Source organism: Anas platyrhynchos, chromosome 2, assembly GCF_047663525.1.
Source record: "Anas platyrhynchos isolate ZD024472 breed Pekin duck chromosome 2, IASCAAS_PekinDuck_T2T, whole genome shotgun sequence".
In the NCBI taxonomy this organism is placed as follows: Eukaryota; Metazoa; Chordata; class Aves; order Anseriformes; family Anatidae; genus Anas; species Anas platyrhynchos.
The window spans coordinates 60,700,049-60,713,779 of NC_092588.1; positions in this window are offsets into that span (position 1 = coordinate 60,700,049).

Consider the following 13,731-nt stretch of genomic DNA (forward strand, 5'->3'; position numbering starts at 1 on the left):
ACCTGTGGAAAGAGATCATACAAGATTTACTGTAATCACTATGTGGCCAGACCCCTTCCTGACAGTGAGGAAGCCAAGAAAGGTCCTCCCAGCAGCAAGCCTGCCAAAAATTCAGCACACAAATAAACAAGAGACAGCCCCCTGATCCCCTCAGTGGATACTACTTGTGGTAAGAGAAGACAGAGGCAGCATCTGATGTAAAAAGTGTGAGAAGAAGCAGGTAAATAATACAAAGCAATGGGGAAAAAATAAGAAAAAAAAAAAAGAAAAAGCAGAGCTTGAAGCCTGAAGTACAAAATATTTTTCCCCTTGCTCATGTCATTACATACAGTGACCTTTTTCTTGCAATCTCCTACTGCAGTTTCCAAGGAGGAGCTTCAAAGTTTACTCTTTTTTGGCTACATTTGTTGTGCCACCTTTACATTGCATTTCCTGAATTCTCAACATCAGTCCAGAGCACAGGAGACTGGTATCATCAGTAACAATTAAATCACAGAAGGACTAGTCCAAAACTCCATTATATTACCAGTCAGTAAGTTACCCAGCTCATGGGCAAACTTTGTATTCTGATAGGTTTCCTGATTTTATATGAAATTCACCTCTGCATAAGGATTACAACTAAGCCAAGGAGTTCCACAGGTCACCCAAATCCAATTTCTGCTTCCACTCACACTCCTTCCTCCCTTTTGGCATAGGTCTCACAGCCAGGTCATTGACAATGACCCATGTTCCATGTTGGAGCAACAAAGTTCATGGACTCAAAGGCCTTGGAGAGGGACGTAGATGGGGGAAGCAGGGAGAAGCGTTCATTTTCCTCTATGACAGCAGAACTAGCCTGTTCTGAATGAATGCTTAACTGCAGGTGACCATCCTACCCACCTGAAAAATAAGTGATCTACCATGGGCCATCATTCAGTATGGATGAGATTTTGTGCACAAGTTAGTGTCTGACTTTTTTTTTTTTTTTTTTTTGAAATGATAAAAGGAAATTAAAGGAATGAGGGTGCTTTACAGATGAGCTGTCTGGAATGAAAAAAGCACAACAAGGTGAGTAAAAGGTGATGTGTGCTTCCATGGGACTAGGAAGGGAAGAAATAAAAAGAAAAGAGAAAAAAAAAAAAAAAGAGAGAGAGAGAGAGAACATGCCCTGGCTGAAATTTGTTGCAATGATGTGACATAGGCCTTTAAAAATAGACATTCATTGCCTCTTCCAACAACTCAGCCTTGGTAAAAGATTCAGATTGCACATTTAATGGAGGCAGCACATTGTGCTCGGCTAGAAAATGTATTATGATTATTAGATGGAGCTATAACTAAGTTCATACATACAGACAGACACATATTCTCCACCTGGGTAAGTATGTCTACATTATATTCTCATGAATGTAATGAACCCCCTGCAAAAATCATTAAAGAAGGACAAAAGGGGTAAATTGATTGCTGGTATTATCTCTAAAAGAGAAGAAATTACTGAATTTCAGAGGAACAAGTAGCTGTTACAGCAGCCAAATGGTACACATTATTTTCAGTCAGATTAAGCAGTCAAATTTGGGACAGTCTGCTAATGTCTAAAAATTTATATGGAAAATAATTCTAGGAGCAAGAAAAAAAAAATGAAGAAGCAGAAGAATCAAGACTGCTATTATGCTAATACCAAAGTATTACTTGGAAACTGAGGTTATGTGCTTAAACCAGATTTTTAAGTCAAGGCAGTTATCGACACAAATCAGAAAAATGAAATTATATTCTTCTTACTGAATATAACCCTGCCCAGTTTCACTGCTAGATGATTTATTTCAGTGGAGATATAAGATTATATAAGACATCTCCTCTGGAAATTCTTACTGCTGAATTAGCAGGAATAAACAAAGACCCGAGCTACAGCACCAACTCCAATTTTAATAAACCCTTGAACTGATGTCCTATGTAACATAAAGATGGATGTGCAGCCTGACTTGCAGATGGATCTCATTGGGCTTTGTATTTGTAGATAATTTCCTCTTTGCACTGAAATATTACAATTTGCACCAAAATTACTGTAGGTACAAAATGAGGGACCAAAGCACAGTAGAAGAGTATCAGAGTGTGCTCTGTGACAGTAAATTAAAATTCCATGATTTTATCTATGATATGAGTAACTTGAATGCAAGGTACCTAGTACATTTGAGATTACGTTGTAGGTCTGTGAGCAGTCATTGTGGGGAGATGTGAGGAAAAAAAAAAAAAAAGGAAAAAAAAAAAGCCTCTCTAGAGCAATCAACCAATCAACCTTGTGGTATTGTTTTGTGGTTTGGATTGTTTTTTTGTTTCTTTGTTTTGGTGTTCTTTTTTTTTGTTGTTTTGTTTTGTTTATTTTTGTTTTTGTTTTTCCCAGTTTTGTTTGCTGGGTTATGGGAATGAGGCAAGTACAAATGAACTCATCAGCAATTAATACATTTCTGTGTTCATGTTTTTGAGAAAGAACCCATTGTTTGCAGCATGGGTTTTAGTGGAGTAGAGCTACATAAACAAGGCATTTTTTTTCACGTACGGTGTAAAAAGAAAAGGTAAACACCTCTCTACAAGCACAAAGAGTGTTTTAAGCCAATTCTCATTCAGAAGTCTCCAGCTGCATAAAACTGGAGTTCAATACTTGAGCTTTGGTCCTTAGAAATACCAAGTAAACTGGGCTGGAGTCCCTCCACAAATTCCTACAGAGATACAAAAAATTAGTGAAAACTAAAATCCAAAATAACTGCCTTCAGCTCGTGCTTTATACATATCAAAGTCTGTTTACATAAATTTACCTGTGGGAAACTAACTACTGTTATGTCACTCCCCCCCTTTCCCATATCTTATTACATTTTCTTATACCATCGTAATCTCAAACCTCACTTCCAGAAGTCCCAGACTGGTAACGTGTTATTTCCAATTAGCTGAACCAATTATTTCACATCAGACGAATCTTTATTTCACAAAGCGTTCCAAATCTTTAATCAGCCTTCAAAAGTATGTGTATAACCAGTTTCTTCAAGATAACATGAAGGGAGAGGTGATACAGAAAATGGATTGTTGACATAGATTTTCACTTGCTTAAGATGCAGCAGGAGGTAAGATTCAGACATAAACCTGTTGGTCCTAAAGCAAAACATAGATCATGTTCAGTAACTTAACAGAATTTTTAAGATCCTTATACATGTGCAGGAAAGTAGACCTAAACATGGCGGATATATGGTATAACTGCCATAATTTTCATTCTTTTACTTACCACATCATACCAACAGCAAATTTAGAATAAAATAACTTGGTTTCAGAGTACCTTACCTACCTTCTAAGTTCTTTGTTAAACATTTTTACTATGTACATGCAAACATTTCTCTATTTGCACATTTTTAAAAGAAGGTAAAGTAAGGAAAAGCAGTAACTCAAATGAGGTAACAATGAACAAAGAACCACTGATAATCATGAAATGCCATACTGACTTCACTCACTATTTCCAGATTTTTCTGGGAATCAAGATGTTTGGAAATATGTTTCTAAAAAGATCTTTTTGTTTGTTTGTTTGTTGTTTTGTTTTTAATCTTGGTAAGGAAGAAATATTGATGATACCAACCTCTGTAAGTTAAGCATTTGCCTTAGAGCTTGAGGGGTTTGGCAGCAGTGGGGTTTGTAATTAATAGTTAAATACTTTCCAGTCCCTGAGGACTTAGCTGATTTATTGTATTTCGGTGAATAAACAGAACATTAGCTAGCTATAACACATTCTTCCCTACCTTGCTTTTTTTTTTTTTTCTATAAGATTTCATCAAAACAGCTGAATCTAACTTTGTGCCTGACTGATTCAGGATAGGAAAAATTATTAACCTGCATTATAAGTGGTCTGTATGCAGAACAAAAGTAATCCCACACACTAGTATGTGATCAATATCTGACTCATAAGTGCATCTCCCTTCCAAAGGTTCAGAGGTCTGGCTCATGCTCTTAGGAGATAAACAACTTAAGCCTACAAATAGCTTTCCCATTTCAGTTTTCTGTCGTGCATTTAAAAGCCTTACAGTTTTCTTCTTTATAATAAACACTTCTACAACCTAAGTAGTGTTAATAGAGTGACATTGCTCCTTTTTCATGGGCACTTCAAAAGAAGTACAGCATGCAAAAGACTCCTGAGTGGTTTAAACATAGTTTGAAAGTAAGAACAGAATAAGCGACGTCTTGTCATTCAGTGCAATAAATCTGTCCTCACCACATAAATCACCAGTTACCCTCGTTGCCACCATTTTGATTTATGGTAGATAAAAAAGACAGGAAATGATGGAATTTAACTTTTCACGGTGATGTGTTTCCAATGCACTACATACAAGAGATTAAACCTACTGTTTGTTTTCATGATAATTTGTAGAAATACTTTAATCTGTGCAGTTCCTAATACAGGTGTATTTAAGCTCAAATTCAGTTGCCACATCTCTGAGAGTCACTACGTGGCAACTGAGCTGCACCAATACGCCAGGCAGCCAGAGGACCAAATGTTTTCACCTAAATCTAAGTGTTTGGATGTGTCTGAATATCTGGTATATCAATTTAAACTACTGCATGGCTTGCTGAGTGTAACTCGATAACATATAGTAGCTGCTTGATTATGTGTCTAAATCCCTAATTTAAAATAATATTAATCCAGTTCAGCTCCTACTCATTATACTATTCTCTGTTCTTGTTTTGTTGTTGTTTTTTTGCTAAGTATTCGATTATAGCACCAGATAGCACTGTAACTGCATTCAAAGAAAACAGTCCTTGTCTCAAAAAGCAAGCATACGACAACAGGAACAGTTTCAATGAAATCAAGAGCATACCTAAATATCTAATGGATAAATTCTTGAGACCCCACCTGCAGTACTACGTTCAGCTCTGGGGCCCCAGCACAAGAAGGACATGGAGGTATTAGAATGAGTCCAGAGAAGGGCCATGGGAATGATCAAAGGGGGTGGAGCACCTCTCCTACCAAGACAGGCTGAGGGAGGTGGGGCTGGGCAGCCTGCAGAAGAGAAGGCTCTGGGGAGACCTTATAGTACCTAAAGGGGGCCTACAGGAAAGCTGGGGAGGGACTTTTTGTCAGGGAGTGTTGGGATAGGACAAGTAACTGCTTTAAACCAAAAGAGGGTAGGTTTAGACTAAATGTGAGGAATACTTTCTTTACTCAGAGGGTGGTGAGGCCCTGGCACAGGCTGCCCAGAGAAGCTGTGGCTGCCCCATCCCTGGAGGTGCTCAAGGCCAGGCTGGATGGGGCCTTGGGCAACCTGATCTGGTGGGAGGTGTCCCTTCCCATGGCAGGGGGCTGGTACTAGATGGGTTTTAAAGTCCCTTCCAACCCAAACCAGTCTGTGATTCTGCGAACACAAATCAAAATCTGACTGCTAAACAAGAAGAGAGAGAAAAAGAAATCTGGAGGCCATCCAACATACAATTGCTCCACGTATGCACTATGAAAGCGGAGCTGGTTCTCTAAAAGCAATTGCAAAAAAAATAGGAAGAAAAAGCAAAACAGCTGCAAGGCCAGTTTGAAGAAGAATACTGTGATTACTACCCTACATTACAAAGACTTCAGAAATATATAGCTCCTATTAGTTCCCAACTAAAAGAAAATGACTGCAGTAAAGAGCGACGACTCCAGCGTGACAGTGTTACAGTTCAGAACAATTCTTCAGATGATATAAACCAACACAGCTCCAGCTTATATCAGTGGAAGATCATACAGAGTGCCCAAGAATATTAATGAATTGTTCACTGAAAACAATTTCTATTACAAGTAACTCCTTCAATGATTAGTTGTTGCTTTTTTTAAAGAATGCGGAACACAGAAGCATTTAGGTACACAGCAGACATACGACAAAACAATGACAAATGGCAGGAATAACATTTTGATGTAGTTCTATTAAAAAGACAACTCCTCCACTCTTGGAATAATCTCATAAAAACCCTTTCATTAAATCACTCTTTCATACTAACCGATTCCTTTTCAATGCAATTTAAGCTCATTACCTTAAACGAGCACTATTACATGTGCAATAAAATAAACATAAGTACTGTTTTTATGCTTCCCTACCAGGTAAATCACCCCTTTAAAGATATTATAGTTCTGTCTGTTGCAGAGTAGTTAAACAGACACATTTAAAAGTTGATGCTGGTTACTTTCTTTTTACTTGGATGAGTTGGTCTCTGAAACACAAACAAAAGTTTTTAACTCTATTTTTTTCCCCCACTTATAAGTCCTTATACTTTCTCTCTCAAAAAAAAAGTCTTAATACTTGGATAAATGACAAAAAAAAAACCAACAAAGATGTTATCCTGTTTTCAGCATGGGACAGTAACAAAATCATTAAAAGCAGCTGCAATAAATCCTGGAATATGTGACCAAACTGTGACCTATGGCATAGCATCACAATCAGATGGGTATTTTCATGATCAGATTTCAAATGGTGCCTATTACTTCTTCTGGTTGTCCAAAAACTTATCTTTTATAAGCAAGACTGTTTTATCAGAGTGGGATATGCAGTCTATTCTGCCTTCTCTTGCACCATATATAAAAAGGGACTCAGACAGCTGAGGATTAGCTAGTAAAGAGATTTTATCAAAACATGGATTTTTTTTGGAATTGATATTTTCTTTTATGAAAAGAGCCAGCGCAGTTAACTAATATCATCCTTTTTCTTTGTGGAAGGTAATATACAAAGAAAGGTAGATAGGAGTTGAAGAAATGGCAGTTTTGAGTGAAGCCATATGCAACTGTCCATGTTTCTGGTTACACGGATGGTACTACTGAATTTGTTTCTATTGTGAAATTTATAAACAACCATCAGATAAAATTAAAACATGATTTAGTGCTACAGTACATTTAGTTCAATCTCTGGTTTATCTGAAGAGGTGAAAATGTATTTTTAATCTTTGTATGATTAGAAGGATTGGTGGTGGTTGTGGTTTGTTTGTTTTTTAAAGAAAATGAGGTGCTTTGCTTTAAGAAAAATTTGGAAATATAACCAAAATTCAACTAGAATGAGCAGTAACAGAAAACTTACCATCTTATGGATGTTGATTACCTGCTGACTTCAATGGTTTTGCAGCAGGTCAGAGAACATAACTGCACATTTGACAAAGTCAATGCAACTAGAGTAATTCTACATCTTCGTAGGGAAGCCAAAGATTGAGAGCACTTCAGGACTGAAGTACGGTTTCCTTGCTAAAGATGGTGCCTCAAAGTTTCACTCCAGTCAAAAGAAAATCTTGACTGGTTGCTTTTCTGTGCAGCAAGGATTTCAGCATGTGTTGTTCTGGCATTCATTACACCCAGTACACTTGTTAAAACATTTACATTACTTCAAGAAATGCCAGTCACTGTCAGCAGTCAATAAGAAATGAGATGGAAAGCAGCTAGTCATACGTTTTACATCAACTAACCACCAATCACAAATGTTTCCCTTTTTCATTAGGCAAGGTGATAGAAGTCAGACTAGAACTGAATCAGCCTTAACTTCATTACCTTTGAAAGTTATATTAAGAACACTATTGCTGTAGTACAGATCCCCTATAGTCTCTGTGGTACAGATTACAAGGGCTTACACATAAACATTGCTTGCATGAACTGTCATTATATTTTTCACCTGAGTTTTGTTTGTTCCCCACAATTCATTCCTTCTTGGTCTAGGAAAATAAAATAAAATAAAAATAAAAATAAAATAAAATAAAATAAAATAAAAATAAAAAATTAAAATAAAATACAATAAAAATAATAAAATAAAATAAAATAAAATAAAATAAAATAAAATAAAATAAAATAAAATAAAATAAAATAAAATAAAATAAAATGAAAATAAAAGGATTTCCTTTCCATTAATTCCATGTTCTTAACTTGACAGATTTGGTTATTGACTTGGAAGGCAAATATCTGGCCAGACTGCAAGACTTATGCTCGCAGCGTGGGACAGCTCTTATAAAGGTGATTCAAGGTAGCTTCTGGAGAACAAGACGTCAGATCTCCAAAACAGCTTTCTTTGTGCTAATGTAGGAAGGGCGAGTAAGAGTACAGGTGAGAGTCCAGGTACCGTAAGAAGCGGAAAGTGTGAAGGAAACTTCCTTCTGGCTGATACAGCTCCATATCTAGTTGTCAAGTATGAAGAGAGCAGTTCTAAGTTTCTTGGGGAGAGGAAAACGAAGAGACTGGGAGATTGTACAAAGAAAAACATGGGATTGGCTATTTCAGGAAATCGTAGGAACTGGAAATAGAGACTGGGAGAGCGCTTTAAGCCAAGACAGAAACGTTTTAAACCTAAAACCTAGGAGTTGGATGAACCAAGAAATGAACACATTTTGATTATGGAGTTGTGTCCAGTGTTATCTTGGGAAACATGGTTTCCACCTAAAATGTATCTGGGGCTTGAAGTTTTCCTAACGCCCTTCTCTGTGTATTCCCTACTGTTTGGTAAGCGCTGAGGTCACACTGCAGACAGCAGCACGTCCTCTCCCCACTACTCAGCTGTCTGTTTGCACAACACGCCTAGCAACAGAATGGCTTGGACACAACTGCACCTAGGAGCGAGTTCATTCAAGCTGGTGGACAGCATAACCTTCAAAGTCCTGTTTCTGTTCCTAACAGGCTGGTGCAGTACCATGTCACATTCGATGACTTTGCAGCATAGATGTCAGGAGTGCAGCTTGGGATCACCTCCTTCTACTCTGAGTTCAGTTGGAAGGGATGAGCAAGGAATTTGTCCTGGGTTGACGGAAATCTGTTTCAAGTCTGTTTTCTAACCCTCTTCCAGACCCTTCTCTGTCCGTCGGCCTGTCCTGCCAACTCTGGTGTGAGTGTGAAGCTGTGGCAAGAGGGGTTTCCCATTCCTACTGGACCTGGTGGACACCAGCTTTCCTAGGAAATTGCTGATGTTGCTGAGGAGGCAGCAGTATCAAAGGCCTTGTTGATGAAGGTACAACAAGCTGGGGAGGCTTTGGCATTTCTGCACAATGCTGCTCCCTGATTGTCACTCCAGACTCAGATTCGGAAAGAAGCAAAGCAAGCCAGAGGAAAACTGGATGTCCAGGTAATTTTCGTTTCTTTCTTGCTTCATTCTTCACTTGTAAGAAAATCTAAGTCTTTAAACCGTTTGTTTGAAAACACAGCTTGATGGAAATGCTTCTGGGTGTGCTCCTTCACCTTGTTTGGAACCTGCTTCACCTCGCTTCAGCTAGAGGACACCTATGCTCAAATTTGTGCTTCCCATGAGAAAGCGGTGTTCTTTCGGTATTCTTTTCTGTGATGGTTGCGGGGGAGGTTGACAAGAGTTGTCAGTACGATTCTTCGTTTCCTTTGCAGTATCCAAAACTCCGTATCACAGCGGATCTTCTCCTCTGATCCAAAAAGCTTCACAGGCCAAAAGAGAATTGAGATGAAGAAGGCAATAGAGAATGCAGACCAATATTTCCAATTACCACCCGTAAGTAGTGTGAAAGAATCCGGTGCATTTCTGTAGTGGTAGAAGTTAATAAAAGTTAATAAAATCCTGATCGTGCACTTGAAGGCAAGCAATGCTAGAAAAACGAAGAATGCAAGGCCCTGCTTAAGGACAATCTTCAGGCTGCTTCTCGATCAGCAGCTGATTTGCTTCTTCCACACCCTCATCTCCACTTGCTTAGAAGTTGTGAAGGTCGGAAGCGCACTCCGTGTTTTTCATCCATCCCCTCTGCGTATCTTTTCCCTGACAGCAACTTCTGTCTTGGCTCTTCACATCCAGCCAGAGCAGTTTCTTTGCCTCCGCAACCTGCAGGCTGTCCTCGCGTGTGTACCTGTGGTGGACTGAGGGCAATGCTTGTAAGGCACACAGATGCTGTATTCACTAGCACTTTGAGAAAAGACAGCAAGAAGCTAACCTGCGCAGCAGTTTCTTAGGTTTCTGTCTATCTATCCATCTCTCTGCGTATATATTTCATTACTTATTTACTTATTTAAAGATCCTTTAAATAGAATAGATACTTTAAGAAAGCTTACTTGTTCTTCTCCTTTACTTGTTTTTAACGTTTCCTTTTCTAAGCAATCCTTAATGTTACAGCATTGGATTTATTTAGTTCTCAGTTCTTAGAAGTTCTCAAAGCACATCAGTGATTTCTATAGTTCTCAGTCTTTCCATCTGCATTGAGACCTCTTACCTTACTTTAGGTATGAGGAGAAGAAGAACACTGCAACCAGCTGAAGCCGTATCAGCATAGATGCTTCTATGCTAGGAAGTAATCCAGAGTGATTCCACGGTGTACTTTAGACAGATTTCCTCTGGACTCAGCATCCCCAAGGGATCTTTCAAAGCTCTCTGAAGGACCTGTCATTATCTCTGACACTGCAGTCTCCATTAGGAAGGGGTAAATAGTCCTTGCCCTTGTGCAAAGGAACTACTCAGTTAGCTGTTTCTAACCCAAATCTCTTTGTTGTCTTCTGTTGACAGACACCACCCGGCTAGCCAAGCTAACCCATTGAAAAAGGAAGGAGTGGGACTACTTCCAAACCCTGCTGCCGCTTCTAAGCAGAACTGCGCTGTAGGTGGGGACACAGCAAGAGGACACGTCCAGGCCACGGTGGAACTGCAAGGCACCTGTCTGAGCCACAGAAGGAAGTCATCGATTCCCAGTTGGAGACTGTTGCTCGACCAGTGACACAGCAGCTGGAGCGCTTCTGGTTGCTGCTGATGGGTTCCCGTGACTCAGCCAGGGATAGGAGCTATGAGAACGACTGAAGCGATTTGAAGTTGCCCGAAAGAAAGAAGAGAGGAGAGAAGAAGACAAGCGGGGAGGGGAGGGAATAAAAAGAAGGGAGGGGAGGGAATAAAAAGAAGGGAGGGGAGGGGAGGGACAGGGAGGGCAGGGGAGGGGAGGGGAGGGCAGGGGAAGATAGTGTAGGGGAGGGTAGGATAGGGTAGTGTAGCGTAGTGTAGCGTAGTAGAGGGGAGGGGAGCATAGGAGAGTATAGGGTAGTGTAGGGGAGCGGAGCTTAGGGGAGTGTAGGGTAGGATAGGGGAGGGGAGTGTAGGGGAGCGTAGGGGAGGGGAGCATAGGGTAAGGTAGGGTAGTGTAGCGAAGGGAATGTAGCAAAGGGCAGTGTAGGGTAGTGTAGGGGAGGGGAGTGTAGGGGAGCGTAGGGGAGGGGAGCATAGGATAATGTAGGGTAGTGTAGCGAAGGGAATGTAGCGAAGGATAATGTAGGGTAGTGTAGGGGAGGGGAGTGTAGGGGTGGGTAGGGTAGGATAGGGGAGGGGAGTGTAGCAGAGTGTATGGACAGGGAGCATAGGGGAGGGGAGGGAAGCATAGGGGAGGGGAGGGGAGGGGAGGGGAGCATAGGGGAGGGGAGGGGAGGGGAGGGGAGGGGAGTATATGGGAGGGGAGTATATGGGAGGGGAGGGGAGGGAAAGGAGGGGTGGGGAGGGGAGGGAAAAGAGGGGAGGGGAGTGCTACCATAAATAAAATTGCCAAATACGTGACATTTTGGATCTGGAGCCAAATATTTGTGTTGCTGAAGGGATGCAAGACACAGACTCCTGATGGCTCTTGAACAGGAGGCGTTTCTTGCCCTTTTTCACTCCTACATGTCCTCTCCCGCTAGCCCCACGTGCTGTCCACGCGCCCGAATCTATCCCACAGTTGGTCAGAGACCCTCAGGCATGCGCCTGGAGCCAGCCTGCAATTGCCCACTGCCCAAAGGTCCTCTTTAACACTGTAGCCAATTCTGGATCTCAGCCTTGCTCAAGTTTTTGTTTCTCCCGCTTGTTTCCTCATTACCTCTAAGTCAGGCACCTGCGAAGCTGCGCCACGCCACCTGCAAATTCCTTCCCCACACGTTGCCATTCATTCCACAACCTGATTTATCGCTGCCATCCGCGCCTTGCACAGTGCCATGAAAGGTTTGGCGTGCACAGAGCTGGCTGAGGATTTTCAGATATAACTTTCCTTAAGAACTGCATCAAGACTTTTGCTGGAAGGCAAAAGATCGGCTGATTGATTAACATCGGGATGGCAGCTGAGCAAGGGAAGCATCTTCCAAACTTCCAAATATTGCCTGTAGACAGAACTACAACTCCTCTGCTCTGCGGTTAGGAGTTTCCGTCACCTGCTTAGGAAGCACAAGCGGTTAAATGGGATTTAGAGGATCCAGCTGAAGTGTCAGTGCCAGTTAGAGGAAACCATCAATTTACGGGGTTTGAGGAGAGTTTGACCGGTTTTCCAAGGAACATGTACTAGTGCTGCATATATAGGTATAGAAATATCTCTGCACCTGGCTTGTATCAGACATAGAGTGGCCATCAGGACTAGGGAAGCGGTTGTCCCTCTGTGCTCGGCTCTGGTGAGGCCGCACCTCGAGCACTGTGTTCAGCGAAGACCTCGAGGTGCTGGAGCGTGTCCGCAGAAGGGCTCTGAAGCTTGTGAAGGGTTTAGAGAACAAGTCTGGTGAGGAGCGGCTGAGGGGGCTGGGGTTGTTCAGCCCGGAGAAAAGGAGGCTCAGGGGAGACCTTCCTGTGCTCTACAAGAAGCTGAAAGGAGGCTCCAGAGAGGTGGGGTCGTTCTCTTCTCCCAAGCCCCAAGTGACAAGACACGAGCAAAAAACCTTAAGTTGTACCAGGGGAGGTTTCGGTTGGTTCTTACGAAAAATGTCTTCACTGAAAGAGTTGCTCTGGTGGGTTTACGTGGCAAGGTTTTGGTAGCAGGGGGCCATAGGGGTGGCTTCCGTGGGAAGAATCTAGAAGCTGCCCCACGTTAGATAAGGGCTCCACTGCTGGCCAGAGCCAAGCCAAGAAACGATGTCGCTTGTTCCTCTGTGAGAGCATATTGAAGAAAGGAGAAAAAAAAAATAACAAAAACAGCTGCTTCACAGGGAGAAAGAGAGGAGAAGCAGCCCTGCAGCCGCCCAAGGTGGGTGCAGCAGGAGGGCAGGAGGTGCTCCAGGCAGGCAGCAGCAGTTCCCCTGCGGCCCCTGGTGGAGCAGGCTGTCCCCCTGCAGCCCATGGGTCCCCCATGGAGCAGATCTCCACACTGCAGCCCCCCCGTGGGTGGAGGAGCCCCCGCTGGAGCAGGTGGATGTGGCCTGGAGGAGGCTGCGGCCCATGGAGAGCCCCCGCAGGAGCAGGCCCCGGGCCGCAGCTGCAGCCCGTGGAGAGGAGCCCCCGCAGGAGCAGGGGGTCTGGGGGGAGCTGCCGCCCAACCATGGACCCCGTGGGACGGAGCCGTGTGGGAGCAGTGCTTGAGGAGCTGCTGCCTGTGGGCAGCCCATGTGGGATCAGCTGGGGAAGGACAGCACCCCGTGGGAGAGACTTCACGTGGAGCAGGGGCAGAGAGTGACCGTGAAGGATCTGCTGAGAAAAAGTATTAGGGACTGACCACAGCCTGCATTCCTCCCTCCCCTATACCACTCAGGGGGAGGAGGTGGAAGCTGGTGGATGGGAGGAAGGTGTTTGCAGTTTGGTTTTAGTTACTCACTGCTCTAGTCTGCTAGTGATAGGGAATAAATTATATTAATCTCCCTATGTTGAGTCTGTTTTGCCCATGAGGGTAACATATGAGCGATCTCCCTGACCTGATCTAAACCTATGAGCTTTTTTTCATCATATTTTCTCACCCTGTTCTGGTGAGGAAGGGGAGTAAGAGAACAGTTGTGGCGGAGCTTAGGTAGCCATCAGTGGGAAACCACCACACAGACAGAAACATGAATGCTCTCACAAAAGCTTCTTCACAGTA